This window comes from Narcine bancroftii, chromosome 11, assembly GCF_036971445.1.
Source record: "Narcine bancroftii isolate sNarBan1 chromosome 11, sNarBan1.hap1, whole genome shotgun sequence".
In the NCBI taxonomy this organism is placed as follows: Eukaryota; Metazoa; Chordata; class Chondrichthyes; order Torpediniformes; family Narcinidae; genus Narcine; species Narcine bancroftii.
Genome location: NC_091479.1, coordinates 97585327 through 97605383, shown reverse-complemented (window position 1 = coordinate 97605383; position 20057 = coordinate 97585327). Strand labels below are relative to the sequence as shown.

The following is a 20057-nucleotide window of genomic DNA, read 5'->3' as shown; positions in this document are numbered from 1 at the left end:
ACAGCCTCCATCCTCAAAGGCCCTCACCACCCAAGCCAGGCTCTCTTCACTCTGCTACCATTGGGGGGGAAAACGTACAGGTGTCTAAAGAATAACACTCAGCGGCACAAGGACACCTTATTCCCCACTGCCATCAGATTCCCGAATGATCAATGATCCACAGACACTGCCTTCCTTCGACTTTTCATGCAATATTTTTATTTATTTTTTGTAAAGTGGTTTAAATGAATGTTTAAACTCTGACGCTGCAGCGAAACAACAAATTTTGTGACTTGTTCATGAGAATGAATTCTGATTCTCACTCTGCTATCGATCGGTAGGTGGATTTTAACAGAGTTTCTTGAAGGGCAAGCATTAGTTAAAACTCATTTGGGCTGAATAAATCCAGAGCTGCAACTCTTGAAGGGAAGATGCAGTGTTGTCAGAACTTGTCTTGGTGGGAGGGAAGGTGGCTGAGAAGGGGCACTGTGATTTTCCAATGCAACGTTAGAAACTTTGGTCAATGAAGAGGAGAGGCTCCCCTTACAAACAAGAACTCAGTCTAAGCCCATAGCAAGTCAGAAGCAGCTCTGACAGCCAGAGGCTATGCCTCTGGGAATCTAGATCAGTGTAACAACCTTTTCAATGACTCATACACAGGGTTAATGTCATCTTCAAATGTTCCATCTGCTCCACTGCCCTTCACTCACTTCCAACCATCTCTTACAGACAGGCAGGGAGGATGGGGACCAATGTCCTTTCTGGTGGGTGACGTCTGCTGATTCCTTCTGAAAGACTTCATTTAGAGTAGCAGGGAGAAGGAACTGACAGAGAGAGACAGAGGGAAACAAGGAGAGAAATGAAAAATAGTATAAAAATCAAAATTGGAAGGCAGAAATAAATAATTTCAAGAGGCAAATTAAGCCAGGGAGAAAGGGATCAAGACTGACAGGGAGCTGAGCATGTGGCCTCTGGGCCTGGGGGATGTTCGACAGAAATCCAGGCAGTAGGTCTTCCGAAGGAGCTGGTCAGGGCAAAATAGCAGTCTCTCTGGCACATACACCCATGCCTGCGCCTGAGGGATTAGCTTGGACAAGTTGGGCTGGAAATCAAGGCTTAAAACAAGATGGTTCCAAAGAGTATGAGTAGAGATGTAAGATTGCTCATAGGATAGAGAAGTTCAATGGTAAAAGGGTGCATACTCACTGTGTAAGTGTGATACCTGCTCAGGATTGGCTAATGTAATGTTGGCATTCGTATCCAGAGGATTTTAGAGCAGCGATGTGATGTTGAGGCTTTGTAAGTAACTGGTGAGGCCTCATTTGGAGTACAGGGTACAGTTGTGAGCTCCTTATTTAAGAAGGGATGTGCTGGTGTTGGAGAGGGTTCAAAGAAGATTTACAAGAATAATTCCCTGAAAGAAGAGATTGGCATATGAGGAAAATTTGACGGCTCTTGAACTGTACTCCTTGGAGTTCAGAAGAATGGTGGGAGGGAGGGGGGGGGGGGGGAAGTTCATAGAAGCATTTCAAATATTGAAAGCCCTGGACAGAGTTGATGTGGAAAAGTTGTTTCCCATGGTAGGGGAGTCAAGGATAAGAGGGCACAACTTCAGGATTGAATAGGGCCCATTTAAAAGAGATGTGGAGGAATTTCTTTAGCCAGAGGGTGGTTAACCTCTAGAATTTGCTACCATGGGTGACTGTTGCGTGTATTTATGGTAGAGATTGATATCTATCTGAATCGTCAGGGTATCAAAGGTTATGGCAAGAGGGTAGGGGAGTGGGACTGAATGGGAGAATGGATCAGCTCATGATGGAATGGCGGAACAGACTCAAGGGGCCAAATGGCCTATGTTTGCTCCTATATTTTACGGTATTATGGTCTTATATTTGCCTCTCTACAAGTCTCGTGAATGGCTATTGTTGAAAATGATTAGTCCTGAAATCAATGGATTGGCAGTCTTTACCCAAAATAACTTGCAATTTTGTAATTAAATATCACTGTCAGTAAAGTTTATTTACTGAAGATCCCTCAAACATTTCCACAAACTTATGACTGCAACATCTACTCAAGATATTTGTGCTTGTGGTTCCTGAGGATGCACCAACAAACATAAAACCTCAGTATGTTGACCGAATACACAGTAATGCTATCAGCTCAACTCCTTTTGCCCATGAATTTCAAAATCTCAAGAGACAAATATTTCCACCAACATACATTACAAACTCGCCAACTACCACAATGACACTTCCTCACACCCAGCCCCCTGCAAGGATTCCATTCCCTTTTTGAAATTTCTCTGTCTCCGCCATATCTGTTCCCAAGATGAGGTCTTCCAGTCCAGATCATCTGAAATGTCCACCTTCTTCCACAAATGTGGCTTCCCCTCCACCATCATCAACTCAGACCTCACCTGCTCATTTTCCCCCCCTCTCACCACCCCCAGATGCAAGAAACACATCTTTACCTACTACCCCACTGGTCTATGCATCCAACATATTATCCACTGGAATTTCCGGCACATACAACAGGATCCCACTATAAGACACGTCTTCCCCTCTCCTCCCCTCTCTGTGTTCCATAGGGACCACTCCCTCCATGACTCCCTCATGCACTTATCCCTCCCCACCAATTCCCCCCCCCCAGCACCTTCCCCTGTGGCCGCAGGAGGTACCACACTAGCCCCCACACCTCCTCCCTCACCGCAGGTCTTTCAAGGGAAGCAACACTTCACTTGTGTATCCACAGGATTGATTTACTGCACCTGATGCTCCCTTTGTGGCCTTCTCGACATTTGAGAGACTGGGCACTGTTCCCACCAATGTCAGGGACCTCCCAGTGGCCACTATTTTGGTTCTGTGTTCCACTCCATTACTCCCATAGCGTCATGTACTATCCCACCAAGACTTCCTGTAAATTGGAGGAACAACATCTGATTTTCTGTCTGTACTCTCTCCAGACAGATGCAATTAACATCAAATTCTCTGGTTTTTGCTAACCTGCTCTCCATTCTTCCTCCCTTCCCTGTCCTCTGTCTTCTTTCCCTTAGCTCTCCACCCCCTTCCCTCTCAATTCACTTAGCCATCCCTCCTCCCCATGCTTGCTGCTGTGCCCTTCCTCCCTTCTCCAACTTTTTACCTCCTGCCTTTGGGAACATGCTCCACCCCCACACTCCCTCCTCTTATCTTTTTATTCGGACGCCTACCGACATTTTTCCATACCTTGATGAAGGGCTCAAGCCTGAAACGTCAGTTATGTATCTATATCTTTGCTATAAAAAGTACACCGTTTGACCTGCTGAGATTCTCCAACGTTGTGTTTTTACTTCCACCACAGTGTGTGCAGACTTTTGTGTTTTACTTCTAATATAAGACCGGACCTGGCAATAGAAAGATTTCAGTAACTGGAGGCCAATGGTTGCAAAATAATTAGAAAAAGAAATAAGGGGTAATATTGACCTGCACTTGATTGATCAGGGATGGCCAATGTGACATTTTTAAAGGGGTGGTTAAGTCTGTTTAATTTGATTGAACTTTCTGAGAAGGTGACCAAGTCTATCGATAAGGGTGAAGTCTCTGATGTAATCAGACCTTAGACAAACACATAGGAAATTGGTCCAAACGATTTGAGTCTGAGACAATTCAGCAAGTTGGATGTGAAGTTGGTTTGGTGGTAGAAGGTAAAAGGCACTAAAATTTGATGAATTATCTTGCAATTATTACTGGAGACTTTGCCAAAGTTCTGATCATGGCTGCAAAAATGAACCACTTGCTGTCTAAGGCTGATTTGATATTTTTAAGATGATTGGTAAATTTTAGAAACAATAAACACAATATTTTCATGGGCAAACAAATGGGTCCATAACTTTAATCTGGAAATTTGCTTCCTATCATTTCATTTGAGATATTTTGTGAAAGGGGTTTGATTGAGAGAAGTACACACAATTTTCATCTGTATTATTTTAGTATTATCGGAGAAGTACAAAATGTTTGTCAATATGTGTGCATTTTTCTATTAAACTCAATAAAGATATTTTAAAAAGAAAGAACTCAGTGAAGAACGGTGCGGCTTTGTCAAAGGCAGGGGAACACCACTTCAATTCTCAGGAATGTTATTGAAAGGTCAATAGTTAGGTTCCATTGACTAGGCAAAAGCCTTTGACACAGTGAAACACCAAGTCATCATGAAAATGGTTAAAGATATTAATATTGGTGGAAAAGATTTAAGAATAGTCAGGAACCTCTACTGGCAACAAAGTGCAGCCATACGGATAGACAACGAGATTGGTGAATATCAGCCAATAAAGTGAGGAGTCAGACAGGGCTGTGTTCTATCACTAAACCTGTTCTCCCTGTACAGTGAAAACATCATGAGAACCATACCAGACCTCTCTGGAGGACACAATATCAACAACCCTTGCTAGGCAGATGATACAGTACTGATAGCAAACAGCTTTAGCCGCCACGTGCTCAGGCCTCCTGTATGTTAATATTTATGCCCCATGTTTCTCATGATGTTGCAGGTTAAGATTTACCATCTTGTTTGAGAGCCACTGCTTCCAACTGCACTTTTGAACTCTTGCTCACTAAGATAGCGTGCCAGTTGTACACAAATCCAGTGACTGACCTCACAGACAGGAAGTTCATTCGGGGTCATCTCTGCCTGTGTCCCTGGGGTCTTTCTCAGGGTTTCTGCCATGACTGCAAAGTGGAGCTGTTGTTGGGAAAGGCAAAAAAATAATTCTTTATGATAATTTTCCCAGTTCACCAATCTGCATTGGCAATTAAGGAGATTCTGTTCACCAATTGTAATGAATTTGGCGGTGAAGAATACAATAATAATTTTAAGAACACCAGGAACTCAGAACAAGAATAGGTGCTTTATTATGGGCTAACAGCAGCCATCACTAGTCAGAGGACATGAAGTTCTTACATTATGTATACATGTGACAAGGTCATTATATTCTATGCCTTATTTACATTAACACAGCAAGGACAATGTGACTTTGTACTGAACGTGATGAGACTGGCCTTTCTCTCCTGTGAAAGCTCAAACCATTCTGACCTCTATTTAATAGAGATTCAATGGAGAGGTCTTTGAGGTAGTTTTTTTTTTGTCTGTGTGCCATGCACAGGCTTGTGAAACTCAAATTCAATTAGAGGTCAGTGGTACTGATATTATCACTAGCCTCAAGCTCAGAAAAGCAAAATCAGTTAAATGAAATAAGCCAGGGTCTGCCTTAATATTCTGCATCCATTTTAAACTGGCTTGCCTACAAATTTCCTGGACTCAGATTATAAAACTTACATCATACATCATCACTCTCTATTCTAAGCACTGTATTCATTTAAACGGTATGCTCAGAGACGGCTATAATGCTGTCACACAGATCAGCTCCCTTTGTACGCAGTGTGAGATGTTGGTTGGTAACAGCTGCCACCTTATTCACTGCAGTCACTTGCCAAAGCAGAGATCATGTGTTTTAATCTGTTGATGTTCTTTGTCAAGTGCCTTCCTTCTTTACTCCCCTTTCCCCTATCTGTAAAGTATGGCATGAATAGGCTGCAATACCATCATTGCCAGGTCTATTAAAACAGCAAAGAGAATCACTGGGGTCTCCCTTTTCTCTAGTAGTGGTTCTCAACCTTTTTCAGACTAAGGTCCACCTGGCTTCTGGTCTAACATGCCATGGTCTACTGGTGGTAATGATTGAGTAATATTTTCATTTTTTTAAAAACTTTATTTAAGATTTTATAACATGAATAAAATAGAAAGTTACAGTAAAAAGATTAAACATAAGATAATAAAAATTACAATACTACATCGGCAGACTAAATAAACTAAACCCCCCCCAATAATTAGTACACAACATTAATGACCTAGCTTAAAGTTAGTCTAACCCCCCCACCCCCAAATTAAGAAAAAAAAACAGGCAGGAGGTTACTACTACCTCCTCCTGTTTAAACCGCACAATGTGGTAACTCCCACAAAATACTGCGTGTGAGATAACTCACACGTAGCTGACGATTTCTGGAAAATAGTGCCCACCCAGTTCCCTCTCCCAACTCCCATTTCATATTAAACTATCATCAATGACTAAAATCTTCCAAAAAAAAGATGTATTATTTTTTTAATCAATTTTATCACTTCGACCACCATTGCTTCCATTTCTTCTTGGAATCTGATTCCCATCTTGTATCCCCACTCTCTTTGGAGACCGAGGAGGACTACGTCGTTCTTGAAATTGCGTGATTGGTAAAGATTGAGCAAAGTCCATAGCTTCTTTAGGATTATCAAAAAACTTTGGCTGATATCCATCCTGAAAAATCTTCAATACCGCAGGGTACCTAAAAGTTGCCTTGTATCCTTTTTTCCACAACAACTCTTTCACAGAATTAAATTCACGTCATTGAAACATAATTTCTTGACTCAGATCCGGATAAAAAAAAAACACGATTATTCTGGACCATCAAAGGAGTTCTATTTTGCTGAGCATTTCTAATAGCCACACGTAAAATTGTCTCTCTATCACAATAATTTAAACAACGGACCAGAACAGGTCTCGGATTCTGTCCTGAAAAAGGTTTCCTTCTTAAAGCTCTGTGAGCAAGTTCCAATATTAAACCTTCAGGGAACTTATCTTGCCCTAACACTCGTGGAATCCATTCGGTAAAAAATTTTCTTGGATCTGGCCCTTCTATGTCTTCTGGCAAACCAACAATTTTTACATTGTTCCGTCTAGATTGGTTCTCCAAATAATCAACTTTTTTTGCTAGATTTTTATTCTGAATCTGCAATGTTTCAATTGTTTTGTTTACATCTTGCAGTTGGTCTTGTACATCAACTAAACCTTGATCACACATATCAAGTCTTTCAGTGGTTTCAAGTTTAAATGCTCCGTAGTTGAGTATTGATATTCACCAATTCATTAAGCTTAGAATGGACGTGAGTTATAGAGCTACCGAGCTGTTTCATTGAAGAATACGTCTTAAACTCAAGATTCTTAACAATCGTATCAGCAAAAGTAGATTCAGACATGGTAGGATCCTGCTGTTTCTGAGAAACCAAAGGGTCTTCTGTCCCTTCCCTTGGTTTAGCAGCCTTTCTTGCAGTATGGCTCCGTGTAGAAACCCCTGCCACAGCCCCCTCAGCAATATCAGGAGGCTGATAGTCAGGGTTATCCTTATCCTTAAGCCATATTTCATCAAAAGCCTCCATTATATCCATACCTGGGGAAAATGTCATGACTGGTGGTGCATTTCGCAGCGCCACCACTATATCAATCAGAGGTCGGCTCTTTAACTCTCCAGCTGGCGGCGCCCCAGCTGATTCAGCTGTCAAAGTCTCGGTGACGGCGCTCACAGCGGGCGTTGTTTGAAATACACGCACCCGGCCAGCCCTTTGTTCTAAAGGCTGCCGAGTGCCATCTTTAGAGAGCCCTACCGGTACAGAGCGGAGCTCCAGTGCTGAATCCTGCACTTCTTCTCCTGGATCCATTCCACGCTGAGTCCTGGCTTCTTGTAAACAGGTAGGCTCAGATAATTTCGGGAAATGTAATTTTTTAATGATCTGTTGGTGTTTTCTTTTACTTTTTTTTAACAAATGAACCATTAGACATTAATTCAACATCTCTTACTATTTTTAAACTTTTTACAGAATTTTAACGGGCACTTAGAAACAAAACAATAAATCAGAGTCAGGAGAGGAGTGGAAGGCACGTCTGTTCCTTACGCCATCTTGCCACGCCCCCGAGTAATATTTTCAAGTCAGCTCTGCAAGAAGCACATCTAATTTAAAGTATTTTATTTAACATTTTTAAGACCCATGCAATAGTTGAAAACCACTATGTAGCCAACATTGACTGGGAGCACTGTCTAAATAGGGTTCAAGGAACTAATAGAAGACGCTTTTATCCATTGCACAGTATCTTTAACCCACTACCATTAGGAAGTAGGTAGGACTGCCAGGCTGGGGAATAGCTTCTTCCCGCAGACTGTGAAACTGATGAACAGTATCCTATAATTGAGTAAATGGTCCCCCCAAAAAATACACATTTATTTTGATTATTTATGTCACCTTTAGGTACTGAGTATTGTGTGTTTTTGTGCATGTGCAATGGTCCGGAGAGATCCTGTTTCCTCAGATTGTACGTGTACAATCAGATGATAATAAACTTAAACCTCACACTTCATGCAACAGTCAAGAAATTCGCCTTGACAATATGTAAAGCATTCAACTCTAAAATATTCTATCCATCCAGCATTGGCATCTTGACTGCAGTATGAACCACCAACAAGATGCAATATCAGCAACTCGCCAAAAGTTTTACGACAGCATTTTTTAACCTTGCCACTCTAACTATCAGGTTCAGGAACAGCTGCTCCCCCTTCACCATCAGACTCCTCAACAACAAACTCAGTCTATGTTTTAAAAGTATTGTCATACATTGAGTTCAAAAAGGGAAAACTGAGAGATGAAAATGGGGAAAAGGGGGTGGAATACATAACCAAATTAAAAGAAAAAGTATTAAATTTCCTGAAAAAAGAAAAAATGGACATAGCATTTGTGCAGGAAATGCATCGAACTGAAGTGGAACATAATAAATTAAAGAGAGACTGGATAGGGCAAGTAATGGCAGCATCATATAATTCAAAAGGTAGAGGTGTAGCTATATTAATTAATAAAAATGTACCAATCAAAATGGAGGAGGAAATAATAGATCCAGCAGGGAGGTATGTAATGATAAAGTGTCAGATATATTCAGAATTCTGGAATTTGCTCAATATATGTGCACCTAATGAAGAGGATCAAAAGTTTATGCTAGATAAATTTTGAAGATTGTAGATACGCAGGGGAATATATTGATAGGAGGGGATTTTAACCTTAATTTGGACCCAATGTTGGATAAAACTGGACAAAAGACAAGCAAAAAGAATAAAGTGGCCAAATTTATGGTTAAATCAATGCAGGAACTGAAACTTACGGATATATGGAGGAGGTAGCACCCAAGGAAGAAGGAATACTCATATTATTCGAGTAGGCATAAAACATATTCAAGGATTGATATGTTTCTGTTGTCGGCCCATATTCAAGGTAGAGTTAGAAAAACTGAATATAAAGCTAGATTGCTATCTGATGATTCACCCCTGTTATTAGCAATAGAACTGGAGGACATCCCACCAAGAACATATAGATGGAGGTTAAATTCCATGCTACTTAAAAGGCAGGAATTTAGAGAATTCATTGAATGCCAAATTAAAACGTACTTTGAAATAAATACGAAATCAGTGAAAGACAAATTTATATTATGGGACGCAATGAAAGCCTTCATTAGAGGGCAGATAATAAGTTATGTAACTAAGATGAAAAAGGACTACAATCAGGAAATAGAACAATTGGAAAGGGAGATAGTAAGTACAGAAAAAGAACTAACAACCAGGGACGATATAACAAAAAGAAGTGAATTGGCGGACAAAAAAAATAAAATACGAAACATTACAAATGTATAAGGTGGAGAAGAAGAACATAATGAAAATAAAGCAAAAGCATTATGAACTAGGAGAAAAAACACACAAAATATTAGCCTGGCAACTTAAAACAGAACAAACAATAAACTCAGTCAGGGACTCAATTAAGGATTCTCTCTTTGCACTTTATAGTTTTTTTTCTCTCTGTACTGCACAGTCAGTTTGCTTATATTTCTTTATTTGTTTACATGTGTTCATACCTTCTGGAGCACAGTTTTTTTGCATTATGAGTAAGTGGTCATTGTGGTACAACATCGTGCAGACCCTTCAGCCCATCTAATCCACGCCAACCAAATTTGCATTCTGCGCTGGTCCCATTTATCTACATATGGTCCATATTCTTCTAAGCCCCACCTTTCCATAAACTGACCAAATGTCTTCTGAATGTTGTTATGTGTCCTTCCTAAATCTCTTCCCTCTCACCTTAAAACCATGCCCTCTAGTTCTAGAATCATCTATCCTGGCATCATACCTGCAGTTGAGTGAAACACAAAAGGCAGCAGACTCTGTGATTGTAGTGAAAACACAGAAATGCTGGAGGAACTCAGTAAGTCTCGCAGTGTCCACAGGACATGAAAATATATTGCCATTATTTCGGGCCTGAGCCTTCTTCAAAGTATCATGTACCTTGAAGAAGGCCTCAACCCTGAAATGTTGGTTATATATGTATACTGTAAAACCTGCAGCATTTCTATGATTTTCACTTTGATACTCATAGTTAACCAGCCAGCAGAAACTTCTATGCTATGTGGTACTGAGAACATTTACTTTATCCACGCACCTCATGATTTTATAAACTTCTATAAGATAACCCCTCAGCATCCTTCATTCCAGCCTATCCAATATCTCTCGATAACTCAACTCCTCTAGTCCCAGCAACATCCTGGTGAATCTCCTCGACATCCTTTCCAATTCATTGATGTCTTTTTTATTACAGCTTGGTGGCCAGAATTACATGCAGTGTGGTCTCACCAACACCAGGTACAGCTGAATTACGAGGTCCCAAATTTTGTACTCTGTACTCTTTTCAATAAAAACAAGAATGTCCAATCCCTTCTTTACTACCTGGTCGACCTGAGTTGTCATTTTCAAGGAACTGTGTGCCTCTATCCCTCGATCTCTAGTTATGTCGAATTTCATAAGTCCCTCAGAATGAAGTCTACAACCAAATTTCACAGGTCTTTTCCAAGGTTTATGCGAGCATTATGATAGGACAGACACTACCCCCACTGTGTCTTCATGCAGACCAATGTAACTTTTCTTCTTTTTCTAAGGCAGGTCAAGGCTGACTTAATCCTATCCTGCTGGTTTGGGCTCTGAGGTGACAAATGAGACTATGGGGCAGTGCAGGCTCTTTCTTCCACAGATTGGGCATGGAGTGACTGATGGAATGAGCTGGTGAGGCCTGTTAGGTGGTGTTTTCCTTCCACTGTTTACACAAGGCTACTGTGTGCTCCTGATGCATTCATCCAAGCTTCTCATTCCCATGACAAATGCCTTCTTCTCCATTTTGAGTGGTTATGGGCCAAATTTCCCAAAGCTCCATGGATAAGTTGCATGTTTATCAAGAAGGCTTTGAGCACACCATCAAATCTTTCTGTCTACCTGGTAGTATTTTTTTTCTGTTAGAAAGGAATGTATGCTTCAGAAATCTGGTATTGGGCTTGCAAAAAAAATGTGGCTTACAGAGTGAGTATACTGAAGACATTGTCCCACAGTAGATATGTCTCTGCAAAACAGGGGATTTGGCAGAGACAACATTGGTGAACTTTTAACAGTACTTTGAAGTGTCTGCCTAGGGTTAGAAGTCTCTGTGGCCTGGTTGACCATGAACATCATTCCAGGCCTGAAGTTTTGATCTTCAAATACTTTTTCCTCAAAGGTCATACTGGCACATTGAAGACGATGATGGATTTCGCTGAGAGGTGGCTCCCAAGATACAAGAAGAGTCCCATATTTTTGTTGATAGAGGGTGGTGTTATACAATAGGGGAAAATTGATAGGGGACCTTTGTCTTAGTATCACCATTGTTGTAACTTTCCTATTCCACTTATTTGTGAGCAAAATTGTTGCTTAATCAAGCATGGAGCAGCTGATAGAAAATACTGAAAGCATCTTATCAGGGTGTATCGCTGTGTGGTACAAGAACCCCTCCACCCAAGACCGCAGGAAATTGCAGAGGATTGTGAACGCGGTTCAGGCTATCACATATCTCCCCTCCATCTATAAATCCCTCCGCCTTAGAAAAACATCCATACATTAAAAGATTCATCCAACCTCAGCCACGCCTTTGTCACCACCCCCAACATCGTCAGGAAGAAGATTCACGAGTATGAGATCATGCACCAGCAGATTCCAAGGCAGTTTCTTTCCTGCTGTTATCAAACTCTTGAATGAGTTTTACTCCCCAATGAGTAAAATTATGTTGCCTTTGCTCCATACCACTGATCACTCCCTGTAACTGTACACTTTTATTTTAACTTAATTTACATACAGCGCGGTAACAGGCCCTTTTGGTCCACAAGCCCATGCCACCCAATTGACCTACAATTCACAGTACGTTTTGAATGGTTGTAGGAAATCAGAACACCTGGAGGAAAGCTTTGCAGACACAGAGTCAACGTACAAACTCATTACAAACAGTGGATCCAAGTCACTGTCACAGTAACGGTCTTGCATTAACCGCTACACTAACTGTGTTGCCCTTTCTACTGTGTCTCATGCTGTACAATGAATGAGATATTACTGGCCTGATTCAAAACAACCTTTATCACTGCATCTTGAACTTGAACTATTTCTTTGGCTTGGCTTCGCGGACGAAGATTTATGGAGGGGGTAAAAAGTCCACGTCAGCTGCAGGCTCGTTGGTGGCTGACAAGTCCGATGCGGGACGGGCAGACACGATTGCAGTGGTTGCAAGGGAAAATTGGTTGGTTGGGGTTGGGTGTTGGGTTTTTCCTCCTTTGCCTTTTGTCAGTGAGGTGGGCTCTGCGGTCTTCTTCAAAGGAGGTTGCTGCTCGCCAAACTGTGAGGCGCCAAGATGCACGGTTTGAGGCGAGATCAGCCCACTGGCGGTGGTCAATGTGGCAGGCACCAAGAGATTTCTTTAGGCAGTCCTTGTACCTTTTCTTTGGTGCACCTCTGTCACGGTGGCCAGTGGAGAGCTCGCCATATGACACGATCTTGGGAAGGCGATGGTCCTCCATTCTGGAGACGTGACCCATCCAGCGCAGCTGGATCTTCAGCAGCGTGGACTCGATGCTGTCGACCTCTGCCATCTCGAGTACTTAACTGAACTATTTAAGTAGTGCCTAAATCACTGCCTGAATTGCAATGCAAATATTTTAGCCATTTCAAATACAATTTAGCTCCACTTAGCGCAACTTGTGTATTGAACTGATCCTTCTATATTTACAAAGCATATCTTTGTTAACATGCATCAGTGATGAAATTAGAACACATCATCCAGTCAAAAATCCCTGCGAGGCCTCTCAGACCCCATGGCATGACATTGAAAAGGAGAAGAAGAGTTAGCCCCAGATCCAAATCAACACCAAAAAGTAAAAAAAAACAAAATAAAGTAAATAAACAGCCCTGATATGCATTCCTCAGCATAACTACCCAGAGGTTTTAGGACACCAAGAAATCTTGAACTTACAGGTGCGGTTCAACTAGCGGCTTCCTGGCCACATTCCTCCAATGGACTGCACACAGAGGTCGGTGGTGGAACAGGAACTCAGGATTCTCAGGACGTGTGCCAGGTAAAATTCTGGAAATCTGAAATAAAACTGAAAATGCAAGAAATAAGCAGCAGGCAGCAAAGTGGAAGAAAAACAGTGAGTGTCAAGCTGAAATGCTTCCCTCCGTAGATGCTGGACAAGCTACTGAGGATTTCCAACACGTTCTATTTCTGACCTGGTGCCAGGCCTGTGACCATGTTTGAATAAAGATAAGAAAGGCAAATAATCTGGATTTAAGTCTTTCAATTACCGATTATACTCGTGTAAAAGTCAAATTTTGTAGTCCATTTTTTAATGTTAAATTTATGGGTCAACTACAGTACAGTATTTTAAAATATTGAATGTTTCACAGATTATTTATTTTAAAAGAAAATGTAATATTTGTTAAAAATTGCAATTCCAATTTTTCTTAATATTTCCAAAGGTTTTTAACATTTAAGTGGACCTTGAATTATTTCTAATCATCTTTAGAGCAAGGCAAGGTTTACAAGTTAATGACACTATCCAAGGGATCTACAAACACAATGTTCGAGGAACAGAAGATTTGAGGAGGTAACTTCCACTCTTTATGTTGCAATAAGCTAACACTGTGTTCTCTGAAAGAACCTGACTCCCATTTGATTCTGTAACTGAGAAAAGTACATTCTCCACGCCTAAGCACTTCTCACATCAATGCCCAGAAGCTGGGGACTGACCGTTGTAATCTTGCATTGTGCCTCTTGTTAAGAGGCTTTAAAATTTCTGATAGCTACTTTAATTCTGTTCAGAGCCTTGAATTGCATTTAAATTCTGAAGTCATCAGCTGAGATGGTTCATTCAAAAAAAAGGACATTGACTTAGCTCAAATGAGAAACCAGTCAGATGAGCAAGCTCTTTTAGATCTGGTACTGTGTATGAGACAACGATCTCATAGTAAAACTTCCACTACAAAATAGGATTATATCATGTTGCAATTTCAAATTCAATGTGAAAGTAGGAAAGTTTCCAAAATTACTGTATTGAACATAAATAAAGACAATTTTAATGGTATGGGGCAGAGTTGACTGGACAAATAGATTAAAGGGCAAGATAGTGGAACACTGAGATTCAAGTGAGTCAGAAAGTCTCCATGAGAGAGATTGATGTTTAATTATGGAGATTAAGGACAGTATCAAATTAAAGGAAATCGTACTGAATGTTGCAAAGGTAGGCCAAAGGATTGGGAACCATTTAGAAACCAGCCAACAGAAAGTAAGCTCATTCCTAAAGAGGATGAGGGGAGCAGAAGTAACCGTCGGCCTCTTAAAGATTGATTAGATACCAACAAAAGTATATGTGGTTCGTGAGAAAAACCAAACAAGGCAATTAAAGGGCAGGGGTCTATTTTAATCTTAAAAATCATTGAGAAAGATTGAAAGGTATTCTCCTCAAGTCTTCCTAATTCGGGACACTCCCAAAACATATGAATCAATAAAGCTTCAAAAATTTTCACATAGTGGGTCAATATCTGCATAAAAACAAGATAATTTAAGTTTAGATCTATGTTTTCTGTGTACCAACTAAAATTGTAATAAACAATGCCTTGCACAAAATGAAGAGTCATTGATCAAACTAAGAGTGAAAGACCAATCCTCATGTGAGAATGTCATATTAATATCACGCTCCCAATCATTTTTAATCCCAGCCATTGAGGCTGATCTTAAATCCAATTAATCATTATAAATAAGTGATATCTGAATAAATGAATCTGCAATTTGAGGGAAATCATGTAATTTAGACTGAACAAAGTGCCTAACTTGAAAATATCTAAAAAAAAGTCTATTAGAAAGATTAAATTTAACTAACAGTTGTTCAAAGGAGGCGAAGTTGTAAATGAATCTTTATAACTTTTAATGCCTAATCTGTACCATTCTAAAATGGTGGGCAGGAAAAGGACTAATCAGAGAAAGTTTTAGCTTTGAGCATGTTGATAGCCAGACGAGCAGTTTTAACAAAGTGGAAAGATGAACTCTCACCGACTCGTGCACGAGATGGTTAGATGTAATGACATATCTAGGTTTAGAGAAAATTAGATACAAATATGAAAGATAGAAAGTTTCAGTTTGAAAAGATATAGGGCCCATTCATAGAATACTATCACAAATGGGAGTTTTAGGTCATTTGGATGTTCCAGGGATGCTCTGTTTGACTTCTGAGGGTCGCTACTTGATCCATTTTCGGTTCTTTTAGGTCCTATTAAATAACCTTGATTAGAGGGAGGGGTTAGATTAGTATTTGATTTAGGTTTGTTCTTTTTTCTTTTTTTTAGATAAGTTGATCATATATGGTTTAATTCTGATAGTCCTAGATCATAACAATTACCTAGATATTACGCCAAGATATGATGAGTGTTGGTATAATGTCACTCAAGTGGTTTATAGTCATAATTATTTTAATAAATAATGTCAAATTAACAATTATGGATGAAATTTGTTGTAAGGTGAATATATATTAATTATATATGTGTTGATATTCCTTTGTTATATTAGTAGAATATATATATTTTAAAGAGATTGATTAGAACATTGGTCAATGGAAATAGGCAAATAGCAGAGATTCTAAATACTTTTCATCAATCTTCATTATAGGGGACAATAATGAACATCCCAATAACAAAAGGGACCTGATGTACGAGGTTAGTGGGTTAATTGGTCACATGGGTGTACAGTAAAACCTCGTTAGAACGTGGTAGTTGGGGTCCAAGATTTCATACCAGCCAAGCCGCGGAACAGATGCATATACATCATGATTCAGGAAGCAGGAAAACAGAATACTGTGACTCAAACCCTATAATAAGGCCTTTAAACTCCACATATTAACATACACATGTGGTAAATGAGCCATAAGTGTCCATTTTTGAATTTGAGGCTGTAAGGGACTTTAGCATCCTAAAGTTAATATTTGGGGTCCACAGACACTCGATTCCGCGGATTAACGAATCGTGTTCTAACGAGATTTTTGGGCAGCGTGGGCTCATAGGCTGGAAGGGCCTGTTACCAAGCTGTATCTCTAAATTAAGTACAGTAAAACTCCTGGGGTCCGGAATTCAAGCAACCAGAAAAACAATCCGTACACGACACTTGTCTGGTGAGCAGGAATCAGCGGATCACGAGGCAGCAAAGTTTGAGTTAGGCATCGTAAGAGTAAGTCTCAAGCAACAGGAAAATACACGAATCCGGCATCTACCAATCCCCGTAGGTGCCAGATATTAAAACAACGGATGCCGGGAATCAAAAATAAAGACAGATAATGCTGTAGTTTCTTTCTGACTGAAATGGCCTGATGAGCTGCAGCATTTTCGGCTCAATGCAGTCTGGTATTGTCTGGCAGGCAAGCAAAGATGAGCGCCTTGTGCGGCTACTCTTAATAAAACTACAGTAGAGAGGATAGAATTCACAAACAATACTGGCATTAAAGTGTTGTTGGGAAATGACTCACAGCAACATAACCATCAAATACAAGTTAACACAAATAGTGGTGGGGCAGAATGCTATAAAACTGTGAACTTTGCTCTTCACATGCTAAGCATTTAACATCGCTCCTCAATTGCCTTTTTACCCCGTAAAATGGCTCTGCTCAGCCATTGCAGAGGGCAAGCGTCTTATTGCCATGTGCGCCAAGGCGCCGAGAATAACTTTGTTTTGCTGGGGAGGGTTCCATACAAAGGAAGAAGGGGTTTTTTTGGTAAGAATTTCTCGGCTGGCACATCAAGGGTCTGAACCGGGTCATGTTCTACTTTCTTGCGGTCTTGGAGCAGAACAGATCCCATACTGTACTGACTTGTATCTGACTAGGTCAGGGTGAGATATTTCCACCCTAAGCTATTGTACAGCTAGAAAACTCTTCCATTCAAGGCATTTTTTTTTAAAAGTAGTCCCTGCCAACCCCTTGAAAAGCAGCCAAGTTGCTGAACAAAGTCAGCTTGTGCCTGAGAGATTGGGGGCAGACCAGGAGTGGGCTGGATGGAGCCACATGACCTGATGCCAGTTCCACAAACCAAATCTCAACCTTCAGACCTTCCCACCCAGACGCTCGCGTTGGGGGTGGTCGAGAGGCCACGGCCGGGCTGCAAACTCCGCCCCGGTCATTAGCGTGAGGGGAAGGGCAAGGCGAGCGGGTGGATGCACCCCCGAGGAGGGTTGTGTCCCCGGCTCTCTGGCACCCAGGCTGAACACTATGAAATTACAGCGTCCCTTGCAAGGAAGCCGCGGAGCAACGCGGAGCGGGCCACAAGGAAGAATGAGCGATGCAAGGAGAGCAGCCCCAGTCCGGGAAGAGCTCGCCGCTCCTTGTCTCACAAGCAGGGCTGACACCTCCATCTCTCGCCTGGGTTCGGCTGCATCCTCCCTGCAGCACCGCCTTACCCTGTCCGCAAAGGTGGTGGCTCCTTCTGCCTCCCGACAGCTTCCCTCTCTCTCTCCCCCAAAGCCTGATTGATTCGTGACTGCAGAGGCTGTGACGCTCGGCTGATGGCTGGGTCCTCACCCCCCCCCCCCCCTCTATTTGTCATCCTCCTTCTCATCTCCTCCCTTCAATGTTCCAAGTGCACTTTCAACGTGGATTAATGACACCACGTTGCAATCAATCCTTCAGTGCACGCAGACCCCCTAACTGGGAGAAGTTACTGCATTTAAATGGGAAAGGAATTTGGACACTGAAGTCTGACATTTTACCCTGGTCAAACAAAGCTTGTTTCTCTGCCTTTCACCTGACTCATCAGGGGAGTTTTTGCACAGCAAGATCAAACTAACTGAGTCAGTTTTGCGGGAGGGAAACAGGCCCTTCGGCCCAGTTTATTCATGCCATCCAGGTTGTCCACTCTAACAGCCCCGATTGCAAGCGTTTGGCCTCTGTCCATTACGTTTTGAAGCTTTCCGTGACTTATAGTTTCTAAGTAAACTTTGTTTTGCTTGGAGGGTTACAGACAAAGGAAGAAGGTTATCCAAGACCAGAATAAATCGAAGGGTTAGGCCATTCACCCCTTGAGCTCACCCCATTATTCAAAAGATCACTGCTACTTTTCCCTGCACGAAAACATATCTCATGATTGCGTTAATATCCAAAAATATTAGTGTCTTGAGTGTCATCAACAACTGAGCCTTCCTGACGCACAATTCTAAACATTCGCTATTACCCGGATGGGAAGAATTCTTCTCATCTGTGTTCTGAGTGGCCATTTCCTTTTGCTTTAAGTCCAGACAAGGGAAATATCACCTCTGCATCCAAAATGTCAAATCCCATGAGAAGGTTGTACCTTTCAATAAGACTGCATTCTCCCAAACTCAAGAGAGCTTAATCTCATCACATACAACAAGCCTGCCATCTGAGGAATCAATGAAACAAATCTTTATTTGGATTCTTACCATCATAAGTATATCCTTCACTGAACAAGGAAGCCAAACCAGTACACAATGTACTTGGTGCAGTTTCAATATATTTCTACTTTTACTCTCATATCCTCTTGCAATAAAGCCAACCCCTTTCTAAATGCTTGCTGTAACTGAACATTATCCTTCAGTAATTCATGAATTACATGAAATACATTACATGTATTTCCCTCTGAATACCAACTCCTTTTATGAAAACACAGAGAAAAGAAGCAGGAGTAGGGCATTTGGCTGACAGACAGAGAAGAGGTGGCAATTCTCATGAAATGATGCAAGATTAGCAATTGAGTCTCAATGTGAACAAGATGAAGGAGAAGATCGTGGACTTCAGAAGGATCAGGAATGATCACCTTCCATTACACATCAACATCTCTGTGGTAGAGAGAGTGGAGAGCATCAAGTTCCTTGGAGTTCAATTAACTAGTGACCTATTGTGGACACTCAACATCTCCTCACTGGTCAACACTAAATAATTGAGTTGAATTGAATTGCTTATTGTCTTATGTACCGAGGTACAGCGATAAACTTTGCTTCATGTGCAACAGTGAGAAAACTGAAGTGGGCAAGGCTACCGGCCACTATTATGTCATCTTTCTGTAGGAGCTCTATCGAGAACATCCTGGCCGGCTGCATCACAGTGTGGTACAATTGCTGCAGAGAATGGATCGGAGGTCAATTCACAGGACCCAGAAGAGTGCCAGGGAGGATCACTGGAGTCTCCTCCCTCCCCTTCCCCATTGCTGGGATCTACTGGGATCATTTTCTGAAAAGGACGTGCAAAATATTGAAGACCTGTTCCACCCTGCTGCTTATGTCAGGGAAGAGATGCAAGAGGATCAGAGCCAGCACCACCAGGCTAAGGAACATCTCTTCCCACAGGCAGTGAAAATGCTGAATGACCAAATAAACTCCTTACGTTAACCATCGCATGGTCATGAAACAATATTTATTTAGTTATTTGTCTTGATGAAATACTGTCCTGCATATGCATTGTTTGTCTGTATGTGTGTTATGTCTGGCTGCGTGTGTGCGTGTTTTTCAATGAGGACCGGAGACCGCTATTTTGACAGGTTGTACTTGTACAATCAGTTGACAATAAACTTGACTTGACCATTGAACATGCTCCACTATTCAAATGATTATGGCTGATGACCAATTAATCAATCTATTCCCACTTCCTTGACATCCTCCTTGATGGTGCCAGAAATGTATCTTCCTCCAGGAATTAAGGGGGAATTGACCAGTTAAGGCTCCAGTGGAAAAGGAAAACAATCAGGACGCCGATGTCAAATGATGTCAAATCACGGCAGGGATTGACAGCCTCTGTCCCTCCTTGTACCCTTGGTGTCAGCTGATTAAACAGTGGAAAAAGGACAACTTCCATCCATTCCATTCCATTTGAA

General features: G+C 41.3%; 1 protein-coding gene across 6 annotated transcripts in view; it reads right to left on the bottom strand.

The window, feature by feature from the left end:
• LOC138746184 (monocarboxylate transporter 2-like) overlaps window positions 1-17719 on the bottom strand; it is a 107775-nt gene extending 90056 nt beyond the window's left edge. For all 6 annotated transcript variants that reach the window (XM_069904165.1, XM_069904164.1, XM_069904166.1 and 3 more), the window contains exons 1-2: window positions 17632-17719; window positions 13168-13297 (exon numbers count right to left, since the gene is read on the bottom strand). The gene's annotated coding sequence lies outside the window, so the exon portion shown is untranslated. The remainder of the gene's footprint in view (window positions 1-13167; window positions 13298-17631) is intronic.
• Between the last annotated feature and the right edge of the window lie 2338 nt (window positions 17720-20057).